This window comes from Oryctolagus cuniculus, chromosome 11 (assembly GCF_964237555.1).
Source record: "Oryctolagus cuniculus chromosome 11, mOryCun1.1, whole genome shotgun sequence".
Classification (NCBI taxonomy): Eukaryota; Metazoa; Chordata; class Mammalia; order Lagomorpha; family Leporidae; genus Oryctolagus; species Oryctolagus cuniculus.
In genome coordinates this window covers 108,433,868-108,441,996 of record NC_091442.1, presented here as the reverse complement: position 1 = coordinate 108,441,996, position 8,129 = coordinate 108,433,868, and the positions used below count along the sequence as shown (strand labels likewise).

The 8,129-nt window shown below is 46.5% G+C and overlaps 1 long non-coding RNA gene across 1 annotated transcript in view; it reads right to left on the bottom strand.

Annotated features, from left to right (window-relative positions):
- Positions 1 to 2,504: 2,504 nt before the first annotated feature.
- Positions 2,505 to 8,129, bottom strand: part of LOC127491089 (uncharacterized) — a 91,895-nt gene continuing 86,270 nt past the window's right edge. The window contains exon 6 of the long non-coding RNA XR_007919609.2: positions 2,505 to 2,638. This is a non-coding gene — a long non-coding RNA (uncharacterized lncRNA). The remainder of the gene's footprint in view (positions 2,639 to 8,129) is intronic.

The window sequence follows — 8,129 nt, the reverse complement described above, 5'->3', positions numbered from 1 at the left end:
GCAACTGGGACAGAATCTGGCGCCCTGACCGGGACTAGAACCCGGTGTGCCGGCGCCGCAAGGTGGAGGATTAGCCTATTGAGCCACGGCGCCGGCCCACTAAAATATTTTTGTAAGTGGGCCTGGCATTGTGACACAGTGGGTTAGGACACTGCCTGCAAATGCTGGCATTCCATACGGGCACTGTTGGAGTCCCAGCTGCTCCATTTCCCATCCAGCTCCCTGTTAATAGGCTTGGGAAGGCATCAGTAGATGGCCCAAGTTCTTAGGCTCCTGTGACCCATTTGGGAGACAGGATGAAGTTCCTGGCTCCTGGCTTCGGCTAAGTCCAGCCTAGCCATTGTGACCGTCTGGGAAGTAAACCAGCAGATGAAAGCTCTCTCATTTCTCTCTCTCTCTCTCTCTCTCTCTCTCTTTCTGCGTGTGTGTCTCCCTCCCTCTGTAACTCTGCCTTTCAAATAAATAAATATTAAAAATATTTTTCTAAGTGAACATGAATTGTTCTTATAACTGAAAATTTTTTTCAATTTTAAAATTTGCAAGTTGGTATATGAAACTAATTGAACTATCTGACTCCTCAAAAAGGCCAGAATGATTGACAGCAAGGTGGAGGTTAAGGCCATGTATTCAATAACCGAGGGATGGAAATGGAAGGCCTTTGAGGAACAATCCCTTTGAACTATGTGGTGCATGCATTCAGTGTTTGCCATGTCATGGGCTCAGTAACCTTCCCTTGTAACATTTTTCTGATATACAAACTCAGTTTGACATAACTTCATACTTACATTGCCTACAAAGGATCCTTCTTTAAAAAAATTAACCACTTAATATTCATTATTTCTACTAAGTGCTCAAAGCCGTAATATCAGCTGTGGGTAATCTGTATGTGTTGGATAAATGAATGAAAATACCAACATGTGGCAGGCATTTGGCTTACCAGTCAAGATGCCCGCATCCTCTGCTGGAATACTTGGGTTCAAGCCCAGGCTCTGCTCCCAATTCCAGCTTCCTACTAATGTACACCCTGGGAGGCTGTGGGTGATGGCTCGGCTTGAGTATCTGGAACAATGCCACCCACACAGGATAGCTGGATTGAGTTCCCAGCCCCTGACTTTGGCCTGGCCCAACCCTAGTTGGTACGGGCATTTGGACAGTGAATTAATAAATGAGTGCTTCGTTGACTATCTGTCCCTCTGCCTCTTAAATGGATAAATTAGTAAAAATTTAAAAGAAGCCAAGACAACAAAAGATATAAGCCCTTCCTTGAAGGAATTCACAAATAGTTAGAGTTATAAACTGTATTTTATGAAGCAACTGCAGGATAAAATTAAGAAGAGACTTACAGTAGGAAAAACGAAGAGTGTGGGTAATATTTACTAAATGCCTCCTGTGTGCACACTGTGCTAAGTGATTCTTATTGTTACCTCAACTTATCCCTCAGCTAACCTGCTGTGTGTTATATTTCCCTGGATGACTGAAGAAGTCAGGGTTCAGAGATGTTAAATTGGTTCCCAAATATGCCATGGCAGCTAGGGGATTGAACCAAGAAAAAGGACTTCGGGCTTTTGGATCCCAAGTCAGTATGGGAACTGACCTACCCCCATATCCTGCTCTATGCATGGTCTCACCTGAGTGAGGCGTTTACAGAGAAGCTGTGTGGTTTCCAGGAAGCCTGGGAAAGACAGACCGCGGGGCAGATGTAGCAGGAGGGATTCCAGTGGTGACGGTGTATCCCAGCCCTGCGAATCTGCCTGTCTTCCTCTGATATGCATCCAACAGCATACGAAGGTAGAGTCCCACACTCTTCAAGGCGTAATGATTGGCCCAGCTCCGGCCATCGCGGCCATCTGGGGAGTGAATCAGTGGATGGAAGACTTTTCTCTCTGTCTCTCCCTCTCTCTGTCTGTGGCTCTACACCTTAAATAAATTAAAAAAATATATTTTTTTTTAAAAAAAGAGGGAATGCCCACAGCCAGGAGACACCCACTGCTGTAAGCTGGCCATGGCTAATGCCTGCTGGGCCCAGAGCTTCTGTGCTATAAGTCCCACCAAGAGCAAATCCTCAGCCGCATGACGCTGCTTCCCTCTCTCCCAATGCCCAATAGCAGTCCCCCAGTAAGTCATTTTCACAAGAATCCCCACCTTACAGAACCCCCATTACCAGAGGCACCAGATGGAGGCCCCAATTCAAAGGCAACAGGGGAAATACATATTTAGGAAAATAATTGCTGGATACCACATGTGACTCATTGCAAGAACTAACCAGAAAGTAGTCTGCTTGCACCTGCCCCTCAGCTTTATGGACCATAGCAACAAGAGCCATACTGCCCAGGCACATGCTCCAAGGGGCAAGGTGAAGTCCATACTCAATGGTTTCATGGTGCAAAGATAACATTCTTTAAGTGAACTTTTTAAAGAAAATTTAGACTGAACAAATGGAAAATTCCACACGTGACCTCATGATGGAGGTCACATTCAAAACACAGGTGCACTGAAAATATTGTGTTCAATTACCTTCAGGGGGCCAGTGATGTGGTGCAGTGAGCAAAGTTGCTGCCTGTGGTGCCAGCCTCCCACATCCAAGCACCAGGTCTTGTCCTGGCTGCTCTGCTTCTGATTCAGTTTCCTGCTGATGTGCCTGGGAAAACAGCAGAGAATGGCCTAAGTGCCTGGTCTCCTGCTGCCCACATGTGTGACCTGGATTCAATTCCTGGCTTCAGTCTGGCCCAGCCCCAGCCATTTCAGCCATTTAGGGAATGAACCATCAGATGGAAGATCTCTCCTCTTTTCTTTCTCCACCCTCCCCCCAACTTTCAAATCAGTAAATCTTTAAAAATTACCTTTAGCCTATGTGTATAAGGTGAATATGAACCATAGATGGATTTTGTGTTTAGACTTGGGTCCCATGGCTGAGCTATCTCATTATGTATATGTAAATATTCCCAAATCCCAAAACAAAAGCAAAACCAGAACACTGCTACAAACCTAGAACAAACCTAGAACACTTCTGGTTCCCAGCATTTCAGAAAAGGGATGCTCTACCTGCATTTGCAAAGAGATGCCAATGTATGCCGGACTTAGCTTATCAATAAATAATCATTCATTATAAATGGTCTGACACAAATCCACAGACGATCCTGCCTACACATGTCATAGAAGAGAACACCCAGTTCCAGACTAGGCGGTTACAGAAAAGCATCTCGTAAACTGGCCTGTGGTTGAGGCATCAGACTGCAAGTAGGCTGGAGGGGATAAGAGCTGGAAAGGCAAGTGGGGGGTGGGGGTTGCAAGATGCCCCACTGGCAGATCAGCAGCCCCGCGGTTCTACACACAAAAGCAAACAGGCCTGGGGCAAGGCTTCCTTTTGTGTCTTCAGACTATGGACAGCAGCCAGGAGTCGTGGGTTCTGATCTCAGCCAGTGAGTTGGAATGGGAGGTGCAACCAGAAAAGCCAACCTTCTGTGAGACTTGTTGACTCTGATATCCGACGCCAGAGATGGCAGGTGTGCAGGACAAACAAGTCCTCGGCCATGCCTCTTAGCCAGGCCCTGTCACCAGGGGCCAAGTCTGGCCAGGCTCAACTGAGACACTGTCCTTGATTCCCTTGGGAACCTGCTGGGCCAGGAGACATTCGCTAGGGGTGGCTGAGATGGCAATGCCCATGTGCCCATACTTTCCCAAGACACATCACAGTTCAGAGAGGCTCTTCATAGATTTCATTCTGTTTGAGTGGCCCAGCACCATCGAAGTCTAAAGCAGTGTTTATTGCCTTCTTAGAACAGGATGGAAGCTCAGAAATTGGACTTAGCCAGTATGGACTAGGTGAAAAGTAGCTTGGGTCAGAATAGTCTAAACCCTATTCCTGAGTCCCTTCTATGGAGAAAAAGCAGTGGTGAATTTGTGCTCCAAGAATTCCAGTCCAGCCAAGGTAACGTCTTCAATGTATCACCTGCCACGAACTCTGGGCTGTGAAATGAGATGAGGCCAGAAGACAGAGCAGCAGCTCCCAAAAGAAGCCTGGGACCCCGACTCTTTACTCTTTCTAAGGGAGCAGTGGGGGTCCACACCCAGGTCAGAGAGTGAGGGGCGCTGACCCACCCACTTCAAGGCCTGGCCATTCTCTTCTCTTCAAAGCAGGCGCGCAGATCTGAGGTCAAAGGTCGAGTCGTATTTCTTACTGGTCCTTTCAGAACGTTAATGGGCTGCTTGTGGCGAGGGCTTTGCTGAATGCCAGGCTGCTGCAGGCCACGGCAGCTTCTAAAGAACAGGGGCTTGTTAAATGGGCACTCTGGAGTTCCCCATTTCAGTGAAAAGGGTGTTTGAAACTCAAGAGGGTCTTTGTCATTTAGGGGAAAGGTTAAGTCAATTATTTTGTCTGGGGATGATAAAAGATGAGACGTCAGCTTAATAACAGGCTCCAGGTCCGAGAGAGGCCATTCTGGGGAAGACGGAACCACCTGCCCGGCCTCTCCAACACAGAAGAAGAATTGGACTTTTGTGGAGATAAGGCAATCCGAGAGAGGCAGATGAAAAGCTGTGTAGGGCATTAGAGCCTTCTCCTGCTGGGCAGATGGTCAGTAGGACTTCCTGAAGGAAGCATTGGGAAGGGAGGTCTCGCTGAGGGTCCCCTAGCGGTGGTGCTTTGGTTTTTTGACTGTGATTCACCGTCTTAACACTAGAGGAGAAAAAAATCAAGGAACGCCAAGGCCTGGATGGAGAGGTCCTGACTGCTCCTTCCCTGCTGAATACATGCAACTTAAATTCTCCGGGCCTCAGTTTCCCCGTCTGTCTAAAGGATCAGTGACACGCAGGCATTTCTCCTATCCTGGGACCATGAAGAGGGACCAAGATGAAGTCGTGAACGCACACTTCAAGCCACATGGCCCTGGAGAAATGAAAGAAATGATTTTTCCTGGAATAAGTGCTGATTACTTTACAAGTCTGGTGTGCATTAGTTTTCTTCCTGCTTTGGATACAGTTGCCGGATTGCTTTGGATCCAGCCTTAGACTAATGTGCCGATTATTTTCTTTCTGGGCTCAGACCTCTCTCTTCCTGCGTGCTCCTCCTTGAACGTGTCCACTTTGCTCCGGCTACTGCCCTCCAGTCATGGAATCCGGCCCACTAGCGATGGAGGGAGGGGCCCTCACAGAGCATCATTGAAACCCTCGCCCCATCCATCCTGGCTTCCTTTCATAGCGAGTTCTCCCACTTCTCCCTGGATGCCGCTAGTATTGAGGGAACTCCCCATGTCATTTTAAAAGGTATTTTTCTTTTGAAAATGTCAGGTATACACACAGAGGCAGGTAACATTGGTGAGTGGCGTGGGCCAGGCCAAGATGAGGGGCTATTGAGGGTGGTACCTAACAACGGAAGAGGTGCTGCCACCCACACTGATGGATTACGGTCCTGCAGGAGTGTGGCCCCAGTGACTTGACTCAGGACTTTGTCCAGGCCTGGGGTAGCCAGAGTGTCCAAAAGAATCACACTCAAAAGGAGGTTATGCTTTGGGCCACTGAAGAACACCAGAAGCAGCAGTTGATTCTGAGAAGAGGGGTCAGGTGTGGCTACCTCGCCCAGTGGCGTGCTTCTTCCTCACCCGCCAGTGCAGCCCCTAAAGGTGCAGCCCCTGTTGCTGTCCCAGGAGATGGCATTCCCAACCTCCTTCAGTTTTACTTTATGCAATGGTTTAAGGTTTTAAAGTCAGCTGTGAGTCAAACATTTCTCAAAGGCTGTACAAATCAGGCAGAATATTCGCAGGGAGATGAACACAGCACATAGATCACCAGTTTGTTATGTCTGCTGCCCTAGAACTGCCAGCCATGGTCTCAGTTCTACTCTTGCCATAGAGAAGAACTCTACGACGGACCTTCAGGGATTTGAAGATTTTTCTGTATCCTGTCTGGGTATTTTCACCTCCAGAGTAAAAATCATTAGCTAATTTTTATTGCATTCTCTCTCAAACTACTAGCTATGTCATCTTCTTCTCAGACCAAGGACCCTTCAAACTAGACCACTGGGAGAAAAGTAGTCTGTGTATGCTCATATTTGCACGACGCCTACATTGATGAATGAGGACTCCTGGTAAGAGCCAGATTCAAATAGTAAGATTCAGTTATTTTGACAGCCTTCAATTACCCATTTTGGGGGCCAGCGCTGTGGTGAAGAAGGTTAAGCCTCCACGTACAGCACTGGCATCCTATACGGGTGCCTGTTCAAGTCCTGGATGCTCCACTTCCTATCAAGCTCCCTGCTAACAGCCTGAAAAAGCAGCAGAAGATGGCCCACGTGCTTGGGCCCCTGTACCCACATGGTAGATCTGGAAGAAGCTGCTGGCTCCTGGCTTCAGACTGGCCCAGCTCTGGCCATTGCAGCCATTTGGGGAGTGAACCAGCCAATGGAAGACCTCTCTTTCTGTCTCTCCCTCTCTCTGTAACTCTGCCTCTCAAATAATAAAATAAATATTTTTAAAAACTATTCATTCTGGATATCTTTCTGAGACGCTCTGAGAATTAGAGCAGAAAGAGAGCGTGGGCATCATTTTTTAGCCCGAAGGTGGCAAATCTGTTTCATAGGGGCATCCGACTCAGATGGACAGCAAGGGAATCCTGAGTGTGATGTGTTGAAGGGGAAACCGAGGAAGCCTGGAGAGACGACCAGGGAAGGGCACGAGAGAAGTGGCAGCACGGACGTCATCTACCTTGATAACAGGGGTTCTGACCAGTTTCAGTGGATTTTTATAAATGAAAGGGTTGGAAACTGGAATGCGATCTGCAGAATCCATGTTGCTTGGCTGGCCCAGAGATCCCCTGAGCCACCCAATCCTACCACAACCTTCCCTACTGTCTGCATCTGCAGGGGTTACAGGAATAAAGAGGCCATTTACCAGCATCTGCTGGTCAACTTAGGACTGACAAAATGCCCTAGCTCTGGCCAATGACACACGAAGGAAAGTTGGCTAGAGTTTTCCACTTGAATTAAAATGATAAACTCTAGCCCTTTGATCCTTCCCCTGCTGGTGGGACAACCTCAAACACAGAACAGCAGTGGCCATTTCGTGACTACGAAGCAACAGCCACAAGATGAATAAAGAATAAAGATGGCAGAGTTAAAGCATAGGATGTGTTGGGGCCTTTCAAGTTGCCATTGATCAGCCATGCCAGACAAGTGCTTCACGGCATTGGAATGGGTGAGGATTTGGGGATAAGATCTCAAAACCACAGGAAACAAAAGCAAAGATTGACCAATGCAATTTCACCAAATTAAAAAACTTCTACATAGCAAAGGCAGCAGTCAACAAACTGAAGAGTTAACCTAAAGACTGATATTTGCTAACAAATTCTGGTGAAGATGGAGAGAAAAGAAAAAAACTTTTACATTGTTGGTGGGAATATAAATTAGTAAAGGCATGGGGAAAACTCTATGGACATTCCTCCAGAAATTAAAAATAGAACTACCATATGATCCGGCAATCCCACTACTGGGTATAGACCCAAGGAAGTGAAATCAGTCTGTTAAAGAGACGTCTGTGTTCCTGTGTTTATTGCAGCACGATACACATAGCAAGGCAATGGAAACATTCTAAGTGTTCATCCAGTAATGAATGGAAAAAGAAAATAAGGTCTTTATACACAGTGGAACACTATTTACCCATAAAAAGGGTAAAATCCCATCATTTGCAGCAAAATGGATGGAACAAGAGGGCATCATATCAAGCAAAATAAGCCAGGCACACAAAGACACTGCAGGATCTCACTCAAATATGGAAACTACAAAGTTGACATCACAGAAGTTCAGAGTAGAATGGTGCTTATGAGAGAGGGTGTGGGGGGAGAGAGAGAGATGGGGAATGGGTGGATTGGGAAAGGTTGATTAGCAGGTACCAAGTTATAGTCAGATAAGAGAAGCTGTAGTGTTCTATTGTGTAGTTGGGTGATCATTGACAAGGATAAGCTAGAAGAAATGATTTTGAATGTTTTCACCATAAAGAACTGATAAATATTTGATGAGATAGGAATGTTTACCCTGATTTGAACATTATGTATACATATATTAAGATCTCACATGGTACTCCATCTATATGTATAAGAGTCATATATTAGTTAAAAAATAAAAATACACCTGTGGGGAG